We start from the raw sequence: 8,445 nt of genomic DNA, 5'->3' as shown, positions 1-8,445 counted from the left end.
AAAAAAACTTTTTCCATCAACCACATACAATTCCCATTTTTAATATAATATTATTATTTATATTAATATTATAATTATTCATAATATATTACTGAACATTTGCTTCTCCTCAGTTTCGTTCTTTGGTTTCCAATATCATTCACTCGATCATATTTAATTCAAGCTTGTTATCGGAGGAGAAACAAGTCTTTCACAATTTTCACCAGTTCTGCTTACCATGTGACGGATCTTTTGTTTTTCAACGGGCGGAACAATAATCGAGATTTTTACTGCTTGGTGTTTCGGGCTTTGTGTTTTATTTTATAGATCCGTCACATTATTCAAGTAAATTATTCAATTCAATTTGTCGTCTGCATTAGAGTCAAGATTATTAATTTCATCTCATTTGCAGACGACTTTGGATAAGAGCACTGGGTGGTCACGTTTTTTAACTAGCGGTGAATTAGCTAATTCGTTCGCAAAATGCACGTTACAGGCGGACTAATTCACATTTCGCTATTCATCGAGAAATTTTTATTCACAGCGGTATATTGTCTTTCTAGAGACTTACCACTTTTTATTTCATCGATGTATTTTTATTTTTAATTTAGCATAATATCATTAAACGGGGTCGCGATGTACGAGAGGTAACAGATCGTACGGACGCGCACATTTGATTTCATGTCAATCCATTCATCGTGCGTACTTGTCCGTCATCGCTGCCACTTACCATCACTACTCCCTATATATGCCACCGCGGCAGCGATCAGCTCTGAATCGCTCGATGCGTGAAACGATCGAAATCCCATAGTGCGCCGGCCGCTCGCTATGGGCGAGGGGTAGAGTAAAACGGTCTGATCGCTCGGTGCAAAAGTCCGTTTGGGTACTTAGAGACGGAATTTTAAAATTCTGATTTCGCAGATCAATTTCAAGGATTATTAGGACTCGAATGCTGTCGACCATGTTTTGTAAAAAAAGTTTTTTACGTTTTTACGGCAATTTGACTGAACGCTACAGTTTCGAAAAAAAGTCGGAACTGTGGCGTTCGATCGAAATTTTTCCAAGTCCGAAGTCGAAACTGTAGCGGTCGACCAAAATTTTTCTAAGTCCGATTCGAAACTGAGGCGTTCGACCGAAATTTTTCCAAGTCCAATTCGAAACTGTAGCGTTCGAACAAAATTTTTCTAAGTCCGAAGTCGAAACTGTAGCGTTCGGCGCTCATTCGTCTAAGTCCGAACTCGGAAGTGTAGCGGTTGACAAATTTACATTGACCAAAAGTCCGAGAAAAATCGAAATTAAATCCAAACGAACAAATGTTTGGGTCGAACTAGCATCGATAGAAGGTAGATTTTATAATTTCAAGCTCCTAATTAAACGGGATCTAAAACCCTCTGGAAACTGAGGCGTTCGAAATTTTGATGAAAATTTTTCTAAGTCCGAAATAGGAACTGTGGCGGTCGAGCGAAATTTTTCTAAGTCCGTAGTCGAAACTGAGGTGTTCGAATTTTTGATAAAAATTTTTCTAAGTCTCATGTTGGAACTGTGGCGGTCGAGCGAAATTTTTCCAAGTCCGAAGTCGAAACTGTAGCGTTCGAACGAAATTTTTCTAAGTCCGAAGTCGAAACTGTAGCGTTCGGCGCTCATTCGTCTAAGTCCGAAGTCGGAAGTGTAGCGGTTGACAAATTTACATTGACCAAAAGTACGAGAAAAATCGAAATTAAATGCAAACGAACAAATGTTTGGGTCGAACTAACATCGATAGAAGGTAGATTTTATAATTTCAAGCTTCTAATTAAACGGGATCTAAAACCCTCTGGAAACTGAGGCGTTCGAAATTTTGATGAAAATTTTTCTAAGTCCGAAATAGGAACTGTGGCGGTCGAGCGAAATTTTTCTAAGTCCGTAGTCGAAACTGAGGTGTTCGAATTTTTGATAAAAATTTTTCTAAGTCTCATGTTGGAACTGTGGCGGTCGAGCGAAATTTTTCCAAGTCCGAAGTCGAAACTGTAGCGTTCGAACGAAATTTTTCTAAGTCCGAAGTCGAAACTGTAGCGGTCGACCAAAATTTTTCTAAGTCCGATTCGAAACTGAGGCGTTCGACCGAAATTTTTCTAAGTCCAATTCGAAACTGTGGCGGTCGAGCGAAATTTTTCTAAGTCCGAAGTCGAAACTGTAGCGTTCGGCGCTCATTCGTCTAAGTCCGAAGTCGGAAGTGTAGCGGTTGATAAATTTACATTGACCAAAAGTCCCAGAAAAATCGAAATTAAATGCAAACGAACAAAAGTTACGGTCGAACTAACACCAAACAAGGGTGGCTGTGATAATTTCAAACCCCTAACTAAACGGGATCTAAAACCCTCTGGAAACTGAGGCGTTCGAAATTTTGATGAAAATTATTCTAAGTCCGAAGTCGGAACTGAGGTGTTCGGTCGAAATGCCGTAAAAACGTAAAAAATATTTTTTTCAAAACACCGTTAACGGCATTCGAGTCCTAATGACCCTTGAAATTGATCTGCGAAATCAGAATTTTAAAATTCCGTCTCTAAGTACCCAAACGGACTTTTGCACCGAGCGATCAGACCGATTTACCCGACCCCTCGCCCATAGCGAGCGGCCGGCGCGCTATGGGATTTCGACCGTTTCGCGCATCGAGTGATTCAGAGCTGAACGCTGCCGCGCTGGCATATATAGGGATAGTAGTGGTGGTATGTAGCAGCGGACAAAAGCGTACGATCGAAATGTGATTTTATGTGCGTCCGATTATCTTGTTACCTCTCGTACACCGCGACTTACCCGTAGTTGGGACGATGGCCGGAATGTGTACCCTGTGGACCCACCATCGTTTGAGGGATGACAAATCTTGCCATTGACCATGCACAGCGAGATTGCGGATGCGGCGAGCGTTTCTATGTTAGCGGTCCAAATGCAATCAAAGATTTTATGTGTTCGTGTCAGAACGACCAAAAATTAACAAATGCGTCAACTCACTAAAGTCCGAGCGAGAATTTTGAAATAAATAAAATTTCATAAACTCGTAACGTGTGAATATTTCTAAAGAGAAATCTCACAATAAACCGTCGCTTTCAATCTAGCGAAGAGTATGGAGAATGTTTGAACTTTTGCTTGTCGACGACGATATTTTTTCTTTACGATAAAATTTCAAGTCGATGTGCCCAAAAATCTCTAAATTTTGAACTGGGAAATTATTTCTTCGTCCGATGAATCGCATTGATCTCTGTTTTTGACGAAAAAAAGACGGATAAAATGCAGCATTCAATCAAGGATATAAAATAAAAGAAAAATTTTCCGTAAAAACTATATTACAATGGAGGATTATGTTTCTACTTTTCGTCCGATGAGTCGCAACAAAAATAAGTAATCCATCCGTCGTTGTTCGTTTAGTCGATCTGAATGCACTGTAAAAATTTATTAAAGTAAAATGTTACGTTTGCATTTCATGAATTTTGACAAACGTGTACCGAAATGTGTACAAATTATTTATTTCGACGACGACGACAACTTAGAACGGATGAATAAAATTAATTGTTGCAAGATTCAAACAAGGATGAAAAAGTCATAGAAAATTATTCCGTAACCATGATATTGGATTATTTTTTCTTCACTCTCTCCTCCGATGAGTCGCAACAAATAAAAATCCATAAATCAATTCATCCGTCGTTGTTCGTTTAGTCGATCTGAATGCACTGTAAAAATTTATTAAAGTAAAAATGTTACGTTGCATTTCATGAATTTTGACAAACGTGTACCCCGAAGTGTGTACAAATTATTTATTTCGACGACGACGACAACTTAGAACGGATGAATAAGAATAAAATTGTTGCAGGAGATTCAATCAAGGATGATGTGAAAAAAATGTCGAAAAATTTTCCATCCAGAAAGATCGCGTGGCGTTACGTCTCTTCTTACGAGGTTTTCGTTTCGCAGACACGCACACTTTCTTCAAAACAATAATAGGAAAGTGTTCAGTTTTTTATAAGAGCAGCAGGTGTCTTTCCGAAATTCTACGATTATTGTAGCTTATATGACTAGAAGGAAAGAAAGACTAAAACTCTCTTATTTTAAAACAAGAACGCAGTTCCCTGGTTGATCCTGCCAGTAGTCATATGCTTGTCTCAAAGATTAAGCCATGCATGTCTCAGTACAAGCCAAATTAAGGTGAAACCGCGAAAGGCTCATTAAATCAGTTATGGTTCCTTAGATCGTACCCACATTTACTTGGATAACTGTGGTAATTCTAGAGCTAATACATGCAAACAGAGCTCCAACCGGAAACGGAAGGAGCGCTTTTATTAGATCAAAACCAATCGGTGGCGGTCTCCGTCATCGTACAACTTGGTGACTCTGAATAACTTTACGCTGATCGCACGGTCTCGCACCGGCGACGCATCTTTCAAATGTCTGCCTTATCAACTGTCGATGGTAGGTTCTGCGCCTACCATGGTTGTAACGGGTAACGGGGAATCAGGGTTCGATTCCGGAGAGGGAGCCTGAGAAACGGCTACCACATCCAAGGAAGGCAGCAGGCGCGCAAATTACCCACTCCCGGCACGGGGAGGTAGTGACGAAAAATAACGATACGGGACTCATCCGAGGCCCCGTAATCGGAATGAGTACACTCTAAACCCTTTAACGAGGATCAATTGGAGGGCAAGTCTGGTGCCAGCAGCCGCGGTAATTCCAGCTCCAATAGCGTATATTAAAGTTGTTGCGGTTAAAAAGCTCGTAGTCGAATCTGTGTCCCGCGCCGCCGGTTCATCGTTCGCGGTGTCAACTGGCGTGCCGCGGGACGTCCTGCCGGTGGGCTTAGCTCGAGAGGGCGGCCCAACTCAATCCCGCCGCGGTGCTCTTCATTGAGTGTCGAGGTGGGCCGGCACGTTTACTTTGAACAAATTAGAGTGCTTAAAGCAGGCTAAAACTTCGCCTGAATACTGTGTGCATGGAATAATGGAATAGGACCTCGGTTCTATTTTGTTGGTTTTCGGAACCCCGAGGTAATGATTAATAGGAACGGATGGGGGCATTCGTATTGCGACGTTAGAGGTGAAATTCTTGGATCGTCGCAAGACGGACAGAAGCGAAAGCATTTGCCAAAAACGCTTTCATTGATCAAGAACGAAAGTTAGAGGTTCGAAGGCGATCAGATACCGCCCTAGTTCTAACCATAAACGATGCCAGCTAGCGATCCGCCGACGTTCTTCCGATGACTCGGCGGGCAGCTTCCGGGAAACCAAAGCTTTTGGGTTCCGGGGGAAGTATGGTTGCAAAGCTGAAACTTAAAGGAATTGACGGAAGGGCACCACCAGGAGTGGAGCCTGCGGCTTAATTTGACTCAACACGGGAAACCTCACCAGGCCCGGACACCGGAAGGATTGACAGATTGAGAGCTCTTTCTTGATTCGGTGGGTGGTGGTGCATGGCCGTTCTTAGTTGGTGGAGCGATTTGTCTGGTTAATTCCGATAACGAACGAGACTCTAGCCTGCTAAATAGGCGTATTTCGACATCCCAAAGGCCCGTCGATCCTGGGTTCGCCCGGTGGTCGTGCGCGGTTTTTACTGTCGGCGTACAAACAATTCTTCTTAGAGGGACAGGCGGCTTCTAGCCGCACGAGATTGAGCAATAACAGGTCTGTGATGCCCTTAGATGTTCTGGGCCGCACGCGCGCTACACTGAAGGAATCAGCGTGTCGTCCCTGACCGAGCGGTCCGGGTAACCCGCTGAACCTCCTTCGTGCTAGGGATTGGGGCTTGCAATTGTTCCCCATGAACGAGGAATTCCCAGTAAGCGTGAGTCATAAGCTCGCGTTGATTACGTCCCTGCCCTTTGTACACACCGCCCGTCGCTACTACCGATTGAATGATTTAGTGAGGTCTTCGGACCGGTACGCGATGGCGTTTCGACGTCGTCGATGTCGCTGGGAAGATGACCAAACTTGATCATTTAGAGGAAGTAAAAGTCGTAACAAGGTTTCCGTAGGTGAACCTGCGGAAGGATCATTAACGTGTCCTCGTACACACGAATTTTGACATATGTATAATTTATTATTATGCATTTTTATTTGATCGTGTCGATGTACACTTTATGTTTTTACAACACCGTCGTCGATGACATGGAGTCGACGGCACGATCTTTTGTCGTGCCGTTGCTTGTTTCTTTTTGAAACACCGTGTGTACGACGTTTTGAACTACGAATCGTACATATTCGGAAAAACAATAGCGTTACGCTGGCCCGCAGCGCCGGTCCTTGCGATCGAGTTTTTCACCTTTTTTGAACGAGAAAAACCGAATTCGCTCGGGCATACGGCTGTTTCTTCGGGTACCTAGATTTTTTGATTTTTTTTGTACTATCTCTCGATCTTTTCCAATGATGGAAAAAAGGAGGGACGCTTTCGGTTTTTCGACCGGATCGCGGAAAGTTGTGAACTCCACCGCGAAAGTCGAAAGACGTTAGAAGTCCTCTTTTTTCGGACACACGGAGAGGATGTAGCAGAGTAGTCGAGAAAGAAGAAAATCGCAGGTGTCGAATTAGGTTACGACTCCGTGGGTTTTAAATGATTTACGCCCGGCTACGGGACCGGCGAGAAACGCTCCCGATTTTACGATTCGCGTGAATGATGTTCGTCGTTAGACGCTTCAAAGAGTTTTTTGAAAGCGCCGTTAAACGAGCGATCACACACACATCACACCTTGCTTTTTTAATGTTTTTGGTAGATGTGGTAAAGTGATTTCGTTAGAAACGGTAAAATTCTCTTTACGGAGCGTACGACTGCACCATTTCAAAATTATATACACCGTCAATCGTCATTAAGTCACGATATAGAACGGTAAACTTGAGGATTTTATGTTAGACGCTCAGTCTGGCACGTCTATAGATTTTTTCGTCAAAATTCACGATCTGTCTTCGGTTTGGCGACGAAAAAATATAGAAAGAAAATTGAAACACGAACACAAAGACCGCCCGCGAAAATCTCTTTTCGCTTACGGCGGATACTAATTCGCTTTTTCATAACGAGTACGATGATGTAATGATGTGTTGATTCCGATCGATCAAAAACCGTCTCTTCGTCACACTTTTTAAAGTGCTTGACACACGCACACTAAATGAAAGACACAATAAAGGAAAACTACCGAAAATGTAGTTTATGAGAGAAAGCAGCATTATTTATTAAAATTATTGCTGAGAAAAAGGAAATTGGCAAATTCCTAATTAAAATCGTATCGAACATGTCCCATCTTCACACATACATGCTCGTACTTTGCGTGTAAAAGCGGAGACCGCGTGAAAAAGAAAAGTGCTTCTTTTTCGGTGCGCGGATACAAATTTGTGTTTGGGTTAATATTTTTTTTAATTTTTTCGTACGCGTAAAACTGAGACCGACGATCGCGTTCCCTTTCAGACGAGAAAGTACGGACGAAAGACAATTAAGAGCGAGAATCATAAATATCCATACCACAACACCGAAATTTTAGACGTGGCACGTTTCGGAACCACGAAGATCATTTTCGTTTCGGATGTACGCACGTACGCAAAAATTTTTGCAAGACGTGTATAGACAGCTGGACGATCGGCATGATCGGGGTTCTTGTGGAACGAGCGTTTAAATTTTAAAAAGATTACCCTGAACGGTGGATCACTTGGCTCGTGGGTCGATGAAGAACGCAGCTAATTGCGCGTCAACTTGTGAACTGCAGGACACATGAACATCGACATTTCGAACGCACATTGCGGTCCTCGGATATAATGTTCCCGGACCACTCCTGGCTGAGGGTCGTGTCAATTTCAAAGACTGCTCGGTTTTCGTTTTCGGACGAAAACGTCGGAGCGTGTTGGATGTGTTGCGACGCGTCGAATAGGTACTCATTAATGTACGTGATCGTCACTTACGTCACGATATAACGACGCACGCCTCGAACGTGTGCCGAGACGTTTACTCGAGCGTGTTTTTTCGTCAAAAAGGACGGGACGGGTATGCTTTGTATTTTTTTTTTACAAAGTCCGTCGGACGTCCACCTTGCGAATCATAAATACGAAAGTGTTTACGTCGGCACATGTTCTTGCGTGGTGTGTCGTAGAATCGTGTGTTTGTGTGCGTTTCTCGTGCAGCGAGTAAATTTGCGCGACATCTTAAGACGCGAAAGCGACCAACTACTACTTGTTGTAGTTGTTGGCTGGTCTTTCGGCGTAGCACGTCCTATTTCTTCAACATGTCGTCATTTAAAAAAAAAAATGGCGTTTTAAGGTTGAGAACGTTATAGACGGTCGTCGTGTCCGAGACGTGTAATGCAAATCGCGACAGACGTCAGATCGTAAGCGTTTCTGTAAACTTAGCCATTTTTTAAAAAGAAAAATGACGAACACGTATAGCAAGGAATGGGAGACGTGTCGTGATCGTCGAAATGACCGAATGAAAAATTTTTATTTTTCATATGCGACCTCAGAGCAGGTG

At 42.8% G+C, this 8,445-nt stretch overlaps 3 non-coding genes across 3 annotated transcripts in view; all 3 read left to right on the top strand.

Moving 5' to 3' along the window:
* The first annotated feature begins 4,076 nt into the window (after positions 1 to 4,076).
* Positions 4,077 to 5,997, top strand: LOC148165637 (small subunit ribosomal RNA). Its single transcript, XR_015771300.1, has one exon. It is a non-coding gene; the product is annotated as a small subunit ribosomal RNA (ribosomal RNA).
* Positions 5,998 to 7,613: 1,616 nt separating this feature from the next.
* On the top strand, positions 7,614 to 7,770 carry LOC148165636 (5.8S ribosomal RNA). Its single transcript, XR_015771299.1, has one exon. It is a non-coding gene; the product is annotated as a 5.8S ribosomal RNA (ribosomal RNA).
* A 658-nt stretch (positions 7,771 to 8,428) lies between these two features.
* The window catches only part of LOC148165635 (large subunit ribosomal RNA), a 4,039-nt gene continuing 4,022 nt past the window's right edge, over positions 8,429 to 8,445 (top strand). The window contains exon 1 of the ribosomal RNA XR_015771302.1: positions 8,429 to 8,445. This exon is cut by the window's right edge and continues 4,022 nt beyond it. This is a non-coding gene — a ribosomal RNA (large subunit ribosomal RNA).

Source organism: Gnatocerus cornutus, unplaced genomic scaffold, assembly GCF_029298725.1.
Source record: "Gnatocerus cornutus isolate USDA-ARS CGAHR unplaced genomic scaffold, icGnaCorn1.1 ctg00000263.1, whole genome shotgun sequence".
NCBI classification, from domain to species: Eukaryota; Metazoa; Arthropoda; class Insecta; order Coleoptera; family Tenebrionidae; genus Gnatocerus; species Gnatocerus cornutus.
Note: the sequence above shows the minus strand (reverse complement) of the source record. Positions and strands in the feature narration are given on the sequence as shown.